We start from the raw sequence: 9,658 nt of genomic DNA, 5'->3' as shown, positions 1-9,658 counted from the left end.
TTTCAGGGGAGTGCATTCTCTCTGCCATCTCCTCCCTCTGTGTGCGTTGCTGCATGCAGCAGCTGCGTGTGTGTGTGTAAACTGCCCCTCCCCTTCGCAAGCAGGCGGGGGAGAGAGAGATGTTTCGTCTCGATTTACACATGCTATGACTCCGGGGGTACTTCCATTCGCTTCGTCTTGATCTGTTGATGTTATTTCATGTCTCGTTTGTCCATTGTGACGGTGGGAAAGCCAGGGAAATGTTCCGGAGATATACTGAGAAATCTTTGTAACAGCATTTTCCTGCGATCACAGCTGTTCACAGCTACGAGGCTGGGACCGCTTCCATTCGCTTCGTCTTGATCTGTAGATGTTATTTAATGTCTCATTTATTAATTTTGATGGAGAAAAAGTTGTACATTGAGTGAATTCAGAGTTTCTAAGATGCACAAGTAGGCATGTTTGAGTACTCAGGTCCAGTGGCTCACTGCGTTAATGCTCGCCCCTGGATGCGGTTGGTCGCGTGTTCGAATCCATGCTGTGGCATACTTTTTTCATTTTCACCCTTTTTCTATGGATCTCCAAAATGTCAACTTTGACTTTTTCTGAGTCTGGAGGAATTCAAGGGGAGTTTTCAAGGGACTCTACCCGCCTTATGAGGCACTATTTTCGAATACTTTTTTCCATTTTCACCCTTTTTCTATGGATCTCCAAAAAGTGAACTTTTACATTTTCTGAGTCTGGAGGAATTCAAGGGGAGTTTTCAGGGGAGTGCATTCTCTCTGCCATCCCCTCCCTGTGTGTGCGATGCTGCATGCAGCAGCTGCGTGTGTGTGTGTAAACTGCCCCTCCCCTTCGCAAGCAGGCGGGGGAGAGAGAGATGTTTCGTCTCGATTTACACATGCTATGACTCCGGGGGTACTTCCATTCGCTTCGTCTTGATCTGTTGATGTTATTTCATGTGTCGTTTGTCCATTGTGACGGTGGGAAAGCCAGGGAAATGTCCCGGAGATATACTGAGAAATCTTTGTAACAGCATTTTACTGCGATCACAGCTACGAGGCTGGGACCGCTTCCATTCGCTTCGTCTGGATCTGTAGATGTTATTTCATGTCTCATTTGTTCATTTTGATGGAGAAAAAGTTGTACATTTAGTGAATTCAGAGTGTCTAAGATGCACAAGTAGGCATATTTGAGTACTCAGGTCCAGTGGCTCACTGCGTTAACACTCGCCCCTGGATGCGGTTGGTCGAGTGTTCGAATCCATGCTGTGGCATTCTTTTTTTCATTTTCACCCTTTTTCTATGGATCTCCAAAAAGTGATCTTTTACATAGTCTGAGTCTGGAGGAATTCAAGGGGAGTTTTCAGGGGAGTGCGTTCTCTCTGCCATCTCCTCCCTGTGTGTGTGTTGCTGCATGCAGCAGCTGCGTGTGTGTGTAAACTGCCCCTCCCTCTCGCAAGCAGGCGGGGGAGAGAGAGATGTTTCGTCTCGATTTACACATGCTATGACTCCGGGGGTACCTCCATTCGCTTCGTCTTGATCTGTTGATGTTATTTCATGTCTCGTTTGTCCATTGTGACGGTGGGAAAGCCAGGGAAATGTTCCGGAGATATACTGAGAAATCTTTGAAACAGCATTTTCCTGCGATCACAGCTGTTCACAGCTACGAGGCTGGGACCGCTTCCATTTGCTTCGTCTTGATCTGTAGATGTTATTTAATGTCTCATTTGTTCATTTTGATGGAGAAAAAGTTGTACATTTAGTGAATTCAGAGTTTCTAAGATGCACAAGTAGGCATGTTTGAGTACTCAGGTCCAGTGGCTCACTGCGTTAATGCTCGCCCCTGGATGCGGTTGGTCGCGTGTTCGAATCCATGCTGTGGCATACTTTTTTTCATTTTCACCCTTTTTCTATGGATCTCCAAAAAGTCAACTTTGACTTTTTCTGAGTCTGGAGGAATTCAAGGGGAGTTTTCAAGGGACTCTACCCGCCTCATGAGACACTATTTTTGAATACTTTTTTCCATTTTCACCCTTTTTCTATGGATCTCCAAAAAGTGAACTTTTACATTTTCTGAGTCTGGAGGAATTCAAGGGGAGTTTTCAGGGGAGTGCATTCTCTCTGCCATCTCCTCCCTGTGTGTGCGTTGCTGCATGCAGCAGCTGCGTGTGTGTGTGTAAACTGCCCCTCCCCTTCGCAAGCAGGCGGGGGAGAGAGAGATGTTTCGTATCGATTTACACATGCTATGACTCCGGGGGTACTTCCATTCGCTTCGTCTTGATCTGTTGATGTTATTTCATGTGTCGTTTGTCCATTGTGACGGTGGGAAAGCCAGGGAAATGTCCCGGAGATATACTGAGAAATCTTTGTAACAGCATTTTCCTGCGATCACAGCTACGAGGCTGGGACCGCTTCCATTCGCTTCGTCTTGATCTGTAGATGTTATTTCATGTCTCATTTGTTCATTTTGATGGAGAAAAAGTTGTACATTTAGTGAATTCAGAGTGTCTAAGATGCACAAGTAGGCATATTTGAGTACTCAGGTCCAGTGGCTCACTGCGTTAACACTCGCCCCTGGATGCGGTTGGTCGAGTGTTCGAATCCATGCTGTGGCATTCTTTTTTTCATGTTCACCCTTTTTCTATGGATCTCCAAAAAGTGAACTTTTACATAGTCTGAGTCTGGAGGAATTCAAGGGGAGTTTTCAGGGGAGTGCGTTCTCTCTGCCATCTCCTCCCTGTGTGTGTGTTGCTGCATGCAGCAGCTGCGTGTGTGTGTAAACTGCCCCTCCCTCTCGCAAGCAGGCGGGGGAGAGAGAGATGTTTCGTCTCGATTTACACATGCTATGACTCCGGGGGTACCTCCATTCGCTTCGTCTTGATCTGTTGATGTTATTTCATGTCTCGTTTGTCCATTGTGACGGTGGGAAAGCCAGGGAAATGTCCCGGAGATATACTGACAAATCTTTGAAACAGCATTTTCCTGCGATCACAGCTGTTCACAGCTACGAGGCTGGGACCGCTTCCATTTGCTTCGTCTTGATCTGTAGATGTTATTTAATGTCTCATTTGTTCATTTTGATGGAGAAAAAGTTGTACATTTAGTGAATTCAGAGTTTCTAAGATGCACAAGTAGGCATGTTTGAGTACTCAGGTCCAGTGGCTCACTGCGTTAATGCTCGCCCCTGGATGCGGTTGGTCGCGTGTTCGAATCCATGCTGTGGCATACTTTTTTCATTTTCACCCTTTTTCTATGGATCTCCAAAAAGTCAACTTTGACTTTTTCTGAGTCTGGAGGAATTCAAGGGGAGTTTTCAAGGGACTCTACCCGCCTCATGAGACACTATTTTCGAATACTTTTTTCCATTTTCACCCTTTTTCTATGGATCTCCAAAAAGTGAACTTTTACATTTTCTGAGTCTGGAGGAATTCAAGGGGAGTTTTCAGGGGAGTGCATTCTCTCTGCCATCTCCTCCCTGTGTGTGCGTTGCTGCATGCAGCAGCTGCGTGTGTGTGTGTAAACTGCCCCTCCCCTTCGCAAGCAGGCGGGGGAGAGAGAGATGTTTCGTCTCGATTTACACATGCTATGACTCCGGGGGTACTTCCATTCGCTTCGTCTTGATCTGTTGATGTTATTTCATGTCTCGTTTGTCCATTGTGACGGTGGGAAAGCCAGGGAAATGTCCCGGAGATATACTGAGAAATCTTTGTAACAGCATTTTCCTGCGATCACAGCTGTTCGCAGCTACGAGGCTGGGACCGCTTCCATTCGCTTCGTCTTGATCTGTAGATGTTATTTAATGTCTCATTTGTTCATTTTGATGGAGAAAAAGTTGTACATTTAGTAAATTCAGAGTGTCTAAGATGCACAAGTAGGCATGTTTGAGTACTCAGGTCCAGTGGCTCACTGGGTTAACGCTCGCCCCTGGATGCGGTTGGTCGCGTGTACGAATCCATGCTGTGGCATTCTTTTTTTCATTTTCACCCTTTTTCTATGGATCTCCAAAAAGTGATCTTTTACATTTTCTGAGTCTGGAGGAATTCAAGGGGAGTTTTCAAGGGACTCTAGCCGCCTTATGAGGCACTATTTTCGAATACTTTTTTCCATTTTCACCCTTTTTCTATGGATCTCCAAAAAGTGAACTTTTACATTTTCTGAGTCTGGAGGAATTCAAGGGGAGTTTTCAGGGGAGTGCATTCTCTCTGCCATCTCCTCCCTGTGTGTGCGTTGCTGCATGCAGCAACTGCGTGTGTGTGTGTAAACTGCCCCTCCCCTTCGCAAGCAGGCGGGGGAGAGAGAGATGTTTCGTATCGATTTACACATGCTATGACTCCGGGGGTACTTCCATTCGCTTCGTCTTGATCTGTTGATGTTATTTCATGTGTCGTTTGTCCATTGTGACGGTGGGAAAGCCAGGGAAATGTCCCGGAGATATACTGAGAAATCTTTGTAACAGCATTTTCCTGCGATCACAGCTACGAGGCTGGGACCGCTTCCATTCGCTTCGTCGTGATCTGTAGATGTTATTTCATGTCTCATTTGTTCATTTTGATGGAGAAAAAGTTGTACATTTAGTGAATTCAGAGTGTCTAAGATGCACAAGTAGGCATATTTGAGTACTCAGGTCCAGTGGCTCACTGCGTTAACACTCGCCCCTGGATGCGGTTGGTCGAGTGTTCGAATCCATGCTGTGGCATTCTTTTTTTCATTTTCACCCTTTTTCTATGGATCTCCAAAAAGTGATCTTTTACAAAGTCTGAGTCTGGAGGAATTCAAGGGGAGTTTTCAGGGGAGTGCGTTCTCTCTGCCATCTCCTCCCTGTGTGTGTGTTGCTGCATGCAGCAGCTGCGTGTGTGTGTAAACTGCCCCTCCCTCTCGCAAGCAGGCGGGGGAGAGAGAGATGTTTCGTCTCGATTTACACATGCTATGACTCCGGGGGTACCTCCATTCGCTTCGTCTTGATCTGTTGATGTTATTTCATGTCTCGTTTGTCCATTGTGACGGTGGGAAAGCCAGGGAAATGTCCCGGATATATACTGAGAAATCTTTGTAACAGCATTTTCCTGCGATCACAGCTGTTCACAGCTACGAGGCTGGGACCGCTTCCATTCGCTTCGTCTTGATCTGTAGATGTTATTTAATGTCTCATTTGTTCATTTTGATGGAGAAAAAGTTGTACATTTAGTAAATTCAGAGTGTCTAAGATGCACAAGTAGGCATGTTTGAGTACTCAGGTCCAGTGGCTCACTGGGTTAACGCTCGCCCCTGGATGCGGTTGGGCGCGTGTTCGAATCCATGCTGTGGCATTCTTTTTTTCATTTTCACCCTTTTTCTATGGATCTCCAAAAAGTGATCTTTTACATTTTCTGAGTCTGGAGGAATTCAAGGGGAGTTTTCAAGGGACTCTAGCCGCCTTATGAGGCACTATTTTCGAATACTTTTTTCCATTTTCACCCTTTTTCTATGGATCTCCAAAAAGTGAACTTTTACATTTTCTGAGTCTGGAGGAATTCAAGGGGAGTTTTCAGGGGAGTGCATTCTCTCTGCAATCTCCTCCCTGTGTGTGCGTTGCTGCATGCAGCAACTGCGTGTGTGTGTGTAAACTGCCCCTCCCCTTCGCAAGCAGGCGGGGGAGAGAGAGATGTTTCGTCTCGATTTACACATGCTATGACTCCGGGGGTACTTCCATTCGCTTCGTCTTGATCTGTTGATGTTATTTCATGTCTCGTTTGTCCATTTTGACGGTGGGAAAGCCAGGGAAATGTCCCGGAGATATACTGAGAAATCTTTGTAACAGCATTTTCCTGCGATCACAGCTGTTCACAGCTACGAGGCTGGGACCGCTTCCATTCGCTTCGTCTTGATCTGTAGATGTTATTTAATGTCTCATTTGTTCATTTTGATGGAGAACAAGTTGTACATTTAGTAAATTCAGAGTGTCTAAGATGCACAAGTAGGCGTGTTTGAGTACTCAGGTCCAGTGGCTCACTGCGTTAACGCTCGCCCCTGGATGCGGTTGGTCGCGTGTCGAATCCATGCTGTGGCATACTTTTTTTCATTTTCAACCTTTTTCTATGGATCTCCAAAAAGTGATCTTTTACATTTTCTGAGTCTGTAGGAATTCAAGGGGAGTTTCAAGGGACTCTAGCCGCCTTATGAGGCACTATTTTCGAATACTTTTTTCCATTTTCACCCTTTTTTTCTATGGATCTCCAAAAAGTGATCTTTTACATATTCTGAGTCTGGAGGAATTCAAGGGGAGTTTTCAGGGGAGTGCGTTCTCTCTGCCATCTCCTCCCTGTGTGTGTGTTGCTGCATGCAGCAGCTGCGTGTGTGTGTAAACTGCCCCTCCCCCTCGCAAGCAGGCGGGGGAGAGAGATGTTTCGTCTCGATTTACACATGCTATGACTCCGGGGGTACCTCCATTCGCTTCGTCTTGATCTGTTGATGTTATTTCATGTCTCGTTTGTCCATTGTGTCGGTGGGAAAGCCAGGGAAATGTCCCGGAGATATACTGAGAAATCTTTGTAACAGCATTTTCCTGCGATCACAGCTGTTCACAGCTACGAGGCTGGGACCGCTTCCATTCGCTTCGTCTTGATCTGTAGATGTTATTTCATGTCTCATTTGTTCATTTTGATGGAGAAAAAGTTGTACATTTAGTGAATTCAGAGTGTCTAAGATGCACAAGTAGGCATATTTGCATACTCAGGTCCAGTGGCTCACTGCGTTAACACTCGCCCCTGGATGCGCTTGGTCGCGTGTTCGAATCCATGCTGTGGCATTCTTTTTTTCATTTTCACCCTTTTTCTATGGATCTCCAAAAAGTGATCTTTTACATTTTCTGAGTCTGGAGGAATTCAAGGGGAGTTTTCAGGGGAGTGCGTTATCTCTGCCATCTCCTCCCTGTGTGTGTGTTGCTGCATGCAGCAGCTGCGTGTGTGTGTAAACTGCCCCTCCCTCTCGCAAGCAGGCGGGGGAGAGAGAGATGTTTCGTCTCGATGTACACATGCTATGACTCCGGGGGTACCTCCATTCGCTTCGTCTTGATCTGTTGATGTTATTTCATGTCTCGTTTGTCCATTGTGTAGGTGGGAAAGCCAGGGAAATATCCCGGAGATATACTGAGAAATCTTTGTAACAGCATTTTCCTGCGATCACAGTTGTTCACAGCTACGAGGCTGGGACCGCTTCCATTCGCTTCGTCTTGATCTGTAGATGTTATTTCATGTCTCATTTGTTCATTTTGATGGAGAAAAAGTTGTACATTTAGTGAATTCAGAGTTTCTAAGATGCAAAAGTAGGCATGTTTGAGTACTCAGGTCCAGTGGCTCACTGCGTTAATGCTCGCCCCTGGATGTGGTTGGTCGCGTGTTCGAATCCATACTGTGGCATACTTTTTTTCATTTTCACCCTTTTTCTATGGATCTCCAAAAAGTCAACTTTGACTTTTTCTGAGTCTGGAGGAATTCAAGCGGAGTTTTCAAGGGACTCTACCCGCCTTATGAGGCACTATTTTCGAATACTTTTTTCCATTTTCACCCTTTTTCTATGGATCTCCAAAAAGTGAACTTTTACATTTTCTGAGTCTGGAGGAATTCAAGGGGAGTTTTCAGGGGAGTGCGTTCTCTCTGCCATCTCCTCCCTGTGTGTGTGTTGCTGCATGCAGCAGCTGCGTGTGTGTGTAAACTGCCCCTCCCTCTCGCAAGCAGGCGGGGGAGAGAGAGATGTTTCGTCTCGATGTACACATGCTATGACTCCTGGGGTACCTCCATTCGCTTCGTCTTGATCTGTTGATGTTATTTCATGTCTTGTTTGTCCATTGTGACGGTGGGAAAGCCAGGGAAATGTCCCGGAGATATACTGAGAAATCTTTGTAACAGCATTTTCCTGCGATCACAGCTACGAGGCTGGGACCGCTTACATTCGCTTCGTCTTGATCTGTAAATGTTATTTCATGTCTCATTTGTTCATTTTGATGGAGAAAAAGTTGTATATTTAGTGAATTCAGAGTGTCTAAGATGCACAAGTAGGCATATTTGAGTACTCAGGTCCAGTGGCTCACTGCGTTAACACTCGCCCCTGGATGCGGTTGGTCGCGTGTTCGAATCCATGCTGTGGCATTCTTTTTTTCATTTTCACCCTTTTTCTATGGATCTCCAAAAAGTGAGCTTTTACATTTTCTGAGTCTGGAGGAATTCAAGGGGAGTTTTCAGGGGAGTGCGTTCTCTCTGCCATCTCCTCCCTGTGTGTGTGTTGCTGCATGCAGCAGCTGCGTGTGTGTGTAAACTGCCCCTCCCTCTCGCAAGCAGGCGGGGGAGAGAGAGATGTTTCGTCTCGATTTACACATGCTATGACTCCGGGGGTACCTCCATTCGCTTCGTCTTGATCTGTTGATGTAATTTCATGTCTCGTTTGTCCATTGTGACGGTGGGAAAGCCAGGGAAATGTCCCGGAGATATACTGAGAAATCTTTGTAACAGCATTTTCCTGCGATCACAGCTGTTCACAGCTACGAGGCTGGGACCGCTTCCATTCGCTTCGTCTTGATCTGTAGATGTTATTTAATGTCTCATTTGTTCATTTTGATGGAGAAAAAGTTGTACATTTAGTGAATTCAGAGTTTCTAAGATGCACAAGTAGGCATGTTTGAGTACTCAGGTCCAGTGGCTCACTGCGTTAACGCTCGCCCCTGGATGCGTTTGGTCGCATGTTCGAGTCCATGCTGTGGCATACTTTTTTTCATTTTCACCCTTTTTCTATGGATCTCCAAAAAGTCAACTTTGACTTTTTCTGAGTCTGGAGGAATTCAAGGGGCGTTTTCAGGGGAGTGCGTTCTCTCTGCCATCTCCTCCCTGTGTGTGTGTTGCTGCATGCAGCAGCTGCGTGTGTGTGTGTGTAAACTGCCCCTCCCCCTCGCAAGCAGGCGGGGGAGAGAGAGATGTTTCGTCTCGATTTACACATGCTATGACTCCGGGGGTACCTCCATTCGCTTCGTCTTGATCTGTTGATGTTATTTCATGTCTCGTGTGTCCATTGTGTCGGTGGGAAAGCCAGGGAAATGTCCCGGAGATATACTGAGAAATCTTTGTAACAGCATTTTCCTGCGATCACAGCTGTTCACAGCTACGAGGCTGGGACCGCTTCCATTCGCTTCGTCTTGATCTCTAGATGTTATTTCATGTCTCATTTGTTCATTTTGATGGAGAAAAAGTTGTACATTTAGTGAATTCAGAGTTTCTAAGATGCAAAAGTAGGCATGTTTGAGTACTCAGGTCCAGTGGCTCACTGCGTTAATGCTCGCCCCTGGATGCGGTTGGTCGCGTGTTCGAATCCATACTGTGGCATACTTTTTTTCATTTTCACCCTTTTTCTATGGATCTCCAAAAAGTCAACTTTGACTTTTTCTGAGTCTGGAGGAATTCAAGGGGAGTTTTCAAGGGACTCTACCCGCCTTATGAGGCACTATTTTCGAATACTTTTTTCCATTTTCACCCTTTTTCTATGGATCTCCAAAAAGTGAACTTTTACATTTTCTGAGTCTGGAGGAATTCAAGGGGAGTTTTCAGGGGAGTGCATTCTCTCTGCCATCTCCTCCCTCTGTGTGCGTTGCTGCATGCAGCAGCTGCGTGTGTGTGTGTAAACTGCCCCTCCCCTTCGCAAGCAGGCGGGGGAGA

This window comes from Notothenia rossii, assembly GCF_949606895.1.
Source record: "Notothenia rossii genome assembly, contig: scaffold_26, whole genome shotgun sequence".
Taxonomy (NCBI): Eukaryota; Metazoa; Chordata; class Actinopteri; order Perciformes; family Nototheniidae; genus Notothenia; species Notothenia rossii.
This window is presented reverse-complemented; position numbering follows the sequence as displayed.